Genomic DNA, 6,761 nt, shown 5'->3' with positions numbered 1-6,761 from the left:
TTTCCCCACATGGAGGTGTCGCTGTTCATGCTGGGCTGCCTGGACAGAGAGACGATCAGCGTGAAATGCCCTGCCCCCGCCCCACCATCTTTAGTGTGTTCTCTCCGATGTCTGCATTTTTCCTGGTGTTGTGATCCCTCACACACCTGGATTTGTTGGGCATCCTGAAGGTATTATCACAGGTGAATCATTATTCCAATTGATGTTTCTATGAAATATCTGGTACTCTAAACATTTGTTTTATCATGTTGCTGACATCAGTTTTGTCCTTCCCATCTTAAAGTCAGTGTTCAGATTGTTGGTCAAATTGAAGATTATCACTAGGAATAATGAAATGTCATATGGTTTCTCAGTTGTTCCATCACCCATATAAGAAATATCTTGTATTGAATTCATTTACAAGCCTTATTTGATTATTTTCCTTTCTATTATTATTAATAGAAGATGTTCTGTTAGAAGATGTTCTGCTGCCCAGACACTGCACCAGACATGTAAATAAGTTTAGCACAAGATCACCCATTCCACCCATCACTGTGACAAGTAATTCACTGATACCCTGACCCACACAGGAGAAAGGAAATGCCTGAATGATGCTTATCATCTTTAGAAGTAGTTGAGGGGCCAGGGAGATAGATCAACAATCTAAGCACCTGGCTGGCAAGAGCAAGGAACTGGATTTTGTCCCAGTACAACACGCCATGCTGGCCCCACGCCAAGTCATCCACCAAAACCAAGCATGGTGGTGCACACCTGTATTCCCAACACTGGGGAGGCTGAGACAGGAGGATCACTAGGAGTCCAAGCTGAGTAGGGAGGCCCTGTAAATCAACAAATGAATAGTAGAGCAATAGAATATAATTCACTAAGTTCCTCAAAAAGATGCTTTTCATCTTACAGAACTTATGTGAAGACAGTTCATTGTGCCATCTCTTTCTTTGCAGAGAAACAAGGAGTTGCGGATCTGTGCCATTTAGGCAAGCCACGGGGCATGGAAACTGTTCTTTAATTAATGTGAGAACTATCAATAGAACCTCTGCTCTGGGTGTGCAAGTTACTTTGTTGTCAGTGGAACACCTACAACTTAAAGGAAGCAAAGTTTGTTGTTTCCCAGGTTCAGTCCCTGGGCAGGTGGCCCTGAGGCAGAAACACAGCAGAGAGGCCTCGTCAAGGAAAAAGATGCTCATGCCATGGAGGCCAGGAAGCAAAGAGGTAAGGGAGGAGCTGCATGAAGGAATGCATCCTTCCAGGTCACACACCCAGCATGCCCACTCTAATCAAAATGCATTAATGGATGAATCCACTGATGGGTACCACATCCCAATGATTCAATCACCTTCCATATACACGAAGCTCTAGGGAACCCTCTAAAGCGAAACCATAAAAATGGAGCCAACATTTTGCTGGATCCTCAGAAGGTAGAGACAATGTAGATAGTGCCCCAGCCATTAAGGGGCTAAGAAGCAATTGTTTTCATATCATTAGTTTTAACTTAGCATTTTCAGTTTATTGTTTTGTACAGAAAAGGGGTTCAATAGAAGGTTTCATTTGTCAAGCTTTCATCTATGAGAGTCAAATGTTTAGAGATTATTTAAAGCAGTATCACTTAAATATCTCCTTGAATAAGCTTGATAGACAGAGCCCTTTGAAAAAGATAGTGTCAAAAATTATCTTGTTTTGATATAGTGTAGTAATTTCAATAGTCTTTGTCATGGGTGAGCTCATTTCAACCCCCAGAGCACCTGGTGAGAAATGATGCTCACAGGATGCTAGCCCAAGGAAAGCAGAGAGTTCCTACTGTACAGAGAGCTGAGGATGTCTACTCAAGGCAGAGATAAGTGAGGATATCCCCAAGGCTTACACAGCAGGCCAGTGCTGCAGTAAAGCAAGGCCTTCGCCACTGGGAATGAAGCGACCCATCAACATGAATTTTCTGCTTCAGGATGAGATGAAATCTGGTTATGGAAAGGCAGTGCAGGAGGCTCCAGTGGGCTTGAGCCAACAGTGGAGGAGACAACTCCTTAGTAGAGGAAATCTGTCCTCCATAGAGTACACGGAAAGAAAGCTGAACGACCTTACTGCCTTGTCTGGCTCCCAGAATGGACAGAAGTTATGCTCAGCAGTGTGTAGGCATTTGACTGATAGCTACAGTGACTTAGAGAGATCATGCAGGTCCTTAGAACACTCAGAAAGGCACCATGAATTCCACAAAACACTGGGGCATATTCGCCTTTACAGACCAAGTTGAAGATATCTTCACTTAAGCATTTTCTTTAACTTATTTCTTACGTTGTTAATTAACTCACTTAGGACTTTTACACTTATTTATTCTTCTTCACTGAGTAATTATGTTTGAACTTCCACATGGACCTAGCAAGAATAATTGCAGTGCTAATATAATGTATCAAGTTGCCTAACATTGCTCCATCCCATCAATTAATTTTCTTTTACCACAGTTCTTTTGGCTTCTATGTAAAGTCAAAAACATTTATTTCAAAGACAAACTCTGTGGAAATGTAAAACCGTACATTTTATCTGAGAATTTTCTCAGGCTTGAACAATGTGCTTTCTGCATAGCGTGCCTTTCATTTCAACATTTAAATTCTTGAAATTAGATTCCATTGTTTTTAATCTTTGTTTTGCTTCCACGTGTAGGAAACATCTTGTGCGATTAGCTGAAGTGTGGTTAATGCTCCAAACCTATTATAGTTCTTCGGAGAGATTTTGTCTAAAATCAGACACCATGGCAGTTTATCAAAAGAAGCTAACCAGTGAGTGACTGTAACATCTTTTCTCATTAAAATACATTGTTTTCTCCTAATCAAATTGTTTTATGCTTGTCAAGATGTTCCTTTCACAAAACTATTTCTAGTATTTTCCCATTTATTAGTCTTGCTAAGCTCCATTTACTTGCTCTACCTTTCGTTCTGGTTTAAAATACAGGTATTTTAACTTTCATCCTTCTGTATTTATTCTGTTGTGCAATGTTTATAGATTATTTAGGATTAGGGCTATAGAGACTGTTCTTATTCACCATCCTTGACAACCTAGAACTTAGCTGAATGTTTAAGAAATCGTGTTGGTTTAATACTTGCTTTCCTTGGTTGTTGTGGTGGATTGCCAACTTGTGGTCAATTTTTTACACCCAGATGCACTGAAATAGCATGGTACTGGCTGTGGGAGGCCCACCTGAGCATTGCTGCCAGCAGCATAAGAGGCAGAAGCTGGTAGGAGGCTATTAAGGAAGCTGTTTGGAGAAGCTGATGGAGCTGTTGGAAGCTGCTGGTTCTTTCAACTATTCTGCTGGAGCACCTTGTCATGCTGGCTTTCCTGGTGAACTTGACTGTTCTCATTGGAGGAGTAGCTCGGGTTTTCCTTGTCTCTGAGAATGGCTACATTTCCCTTTGGGTGCACTCTGGTCCTGATCTTGTGTATCACTTTCCAACTTCGGAAGGGAAGATGGTGCATAGCTCGGGCTTCTGGAAAAGCTTGTCACATTGGCTTGCCTGATAGGAACTCAGCATTTTCCTTATCACTGGAGGAGCTCAGGACCTCACTAATGCTGAGGATGATTGTAGTACTTTTCCTGGGTGCTTCAGTTCTTACTTTGAGCATTGCTTCCTAGCTTCAGGGCAAATCCCTCAGCCTGCTGGCACAAACTTTCTAGCTTCCACCACTGACCTTTGGGCCTTCCTAGTACAGATCCTTGAAACAGGCCTGTATGGTCATTGTCATGGGCTCTAGGTTTCCAGTTGAACTTGTGGGAGGCATTATGAGTTCTAGGTTTTGGACTCATGTAGGATATTAGGATCCAGGTCTTCTCAGCTGGATTCTTTGTTCTTTAATATGTGGGCAGATTTCCCGAACTCTTTGTATATGATTCTTTTGGTGACTCATTATAAAAAATCCTATGAAATGTATCCTGCATTGTATTGCTCCACTTGCAAAACCTCAAACTACAACAGTTCTTTCCTCATTTTCTTCATTATCAAGCTTCCCTGTTGGAGTAGATCTAGATTCTAAAGATGTCTTCTACGTCTTCCTGCTGGCCCCACTTCAAGCCTGTAGTGTTGATCATCATCTCATAGCTGTCCGTCACAGAAAGGAATGGTGGGGCAGGGATGAACAGCTCAGCATGTCAGACACCACGTGGCATGGCTCTTCACGCATGCACTCGCACTCTACTCTCCTGGCCAAGTTTGGAGCTAGGTCTCTCGTCATTGTCTCTGTTCAGATGATGAAACCGCAGCAAGCTAGGGAAGGGCAGATAAGAAGGGGCAGATCTTGAGTCTCAGAGGAGCTCTCTGACTCCTGGAGTCATTTCCTCTCTTTTGCAATATTTTGCCTCATTTTCTCAATGTTTTCGTCTTTAAGAATGGGCAGTAAAATTTAGCTGTTCATGTACTTCCAAATGTAAAGGGTTAACACAATTTTGTGCCTTAACTGTGCGAAATTATTAGAAAACCCTTTTGCTTCCTCTTATCTACTCTAAGAAATGTATTCTTCCTCTCAGCTCAAGGCTGTTGAACAATAAATAACTGTTTCTTGTCAAGGTAACAAGCTCCCTCCCTAACCATCTCCTGTAACGTGGTCAGTTTAAGATGTAGCTTGTAAAATATATACTTATCACTAAGCTGTAAAAGACCCTTTAGTTACAAACAGTTTGCAGCTGTGTCAAATGGTAGTCTTCTATTGTTCTGTGCTAGACAACAAACTCACTTACCAAACTGGATGTGATTTCTGTTATAAATACCCCCCTGCTACCTACGTTCCATTGCTGATCAGCCTTCTCCTGCATAAAAAGTGTCTGATGGACCTGAGCTCAGTAAATAAAGGCTCTATTCAAATTTCTATCTGGCTGATCTGGTTCCTATGCAGAGTTGACCCATAACACCAAATATCTGCCACCAGCACACACACCTTTCATTCCCCAACTTCTTCATGTGTGTTTACCAGGTCTCTTTTTTGAACTGCCCAGCCATGTATTGTGGATATCACCCCCATTTGACCTCTTCAAGCTGTCCCCACTTCTCTCTATTCTCCCCTCTACCCTCCACCACTGCCCAGAATCTTTGCCTTTTCACCAGAGCAGGTGGCTGCACGCTCTGCTTATTTGTGCTACACACAAAAGGGTGCCTTAAGGATCCGCTAAAACAGGATAAAGACAAGACTATTGCACATGGAAAGCTAAGACAGAACTCAAGATTTAAATCATCACTAAAGACAAGTATAGGAAAATGACTACATGATTGTATGTGATAACTGCTTTAAAAGGTCATTCATACTGGGTCACATCTAGATGTCAGAAAACATCTAAAGAGGCAACATTGGGCTAGAGTGTAAAGGTTACAGGGCCCAAATTGAGGGACTGTTAGGGAGCACATTGGTCAGAAAAACATGCAGAGAAAACAACTGAGGCCAATGTGAATGTGGTAGGTTCAAAGGATGAGGAGGAAGCTTGGTTTAAAAAACCTTCAGGGCCTTGCATGAGATATTATGAGTTCTTTCCTAACAGACTTTAGGGCCATTGAGGTTGCAAGGACAAAATTATATTTCAAGCTTTTCATTCTTCAATCGTTCCTTTGCCTTTTGTTTAGAACATCGCTTTAGCCTCTCAGAAGACAGATAAATTTAGAAGCTATGATTTAAGCACTGACTTGGGCATTTCATTCCATAGGAATGTACCTTGCATCTTCATAATAATTATTATTATTTTTCCACCAATTATCTGTTTTCAGCCTTGCCTCTGCCAGTTCTCTTTCAGCCCTGACTGAGTTGCCTATACTCAAATCAAGTTCTCCTCAGTCCTTTGTAATAAATTCAGCTGCAGCTTGAATATTCTAACTGAGGATTCCGACTATAGCTCTAACCTGACTTCATTTTCAAGACTGTCAAAAATAATTAGGGACAGAGAGATTTTTCCCTCTCAGCATCTGGAAATGCAAAGATACCAAGAAGGAGTTTGCAGCGTCATTAGCATCACCTTTCTGCCTGATTTTTTGTATTAGCCTGTAAAACAGTCTGTTTCACAGCTGGCGATGTCTATTATGGGAGCTGTCCTTATCCTCCTGGAGAAGCAGATTTTTGTCTTCTAGGAAGAAGCAAGAAGTAGGATACCATTTGTGGAAGTTAGCATAGGTTGTGACATCCTGTTATCCTGCTATTGAAAGCTGTGTGACATTGAACAACTTACTCAATCACGGTAGCTTGCTTTCCTCTTTAGAGATTAATTACTTCCAAAGATTTTGTAAAGCACGTAGGAAGAAGCCTACAAAGTATTGTCACATTGTAGCACTCGGTAAAACCTACTAGCTGATAGGATTGTTAGATACAGTAGTAGAGGACTTTGAACAGTTGTGATTTTATGTAATAAATTATTCCTCAGATCTCGCTTTTTCCAGAACAACCCAAATGCCCACAAACTAAGGAATGGATAACAAAGATGTGGTATTTTTATACAGTGGAGTATTATTCAGCTGTAAAAAAATGATAAACTCGAGGTATTTATAGGTAAATGGAAGCCATTTGAGACCATACTCATAAGTGAAATAAATCAGACCTACATGTGCAAAACACTGTATTGTCTCACTAGTGCAAGAACCTGAAAGAGTAAGTGAAATCTGAGAGGTTCAATAGATACTGTGCAAAGGAAGAATCTGCTCAAAGGGAAGGAACAACTGGGATGAGGACATGGAAAACAAAGAGAAAGAAAGAAAGAAAGAAAGAAAGAAAGAAAGAAAGAAAGAAAGAAAGAAAGAAAGAAA

This window comes from Octodon degus, unplaced genomic scaffold (genome assembly GCF_000260255.1).
Source record: "Octodon degus isolate 3935 unplaced genomic scaffold, OctDeg1.0 scaffold00073, whole genome shotgun sequence".
In the NCBI taxonomy this organism is placed as follows: Eukaryota; Metazoa; Chordata; class Mammalia; order Rodentia; family Octodontidae; genus Octodon; species Octodon degus.
Note: the sequence above shows the minus strand (reverse complement) of the source record.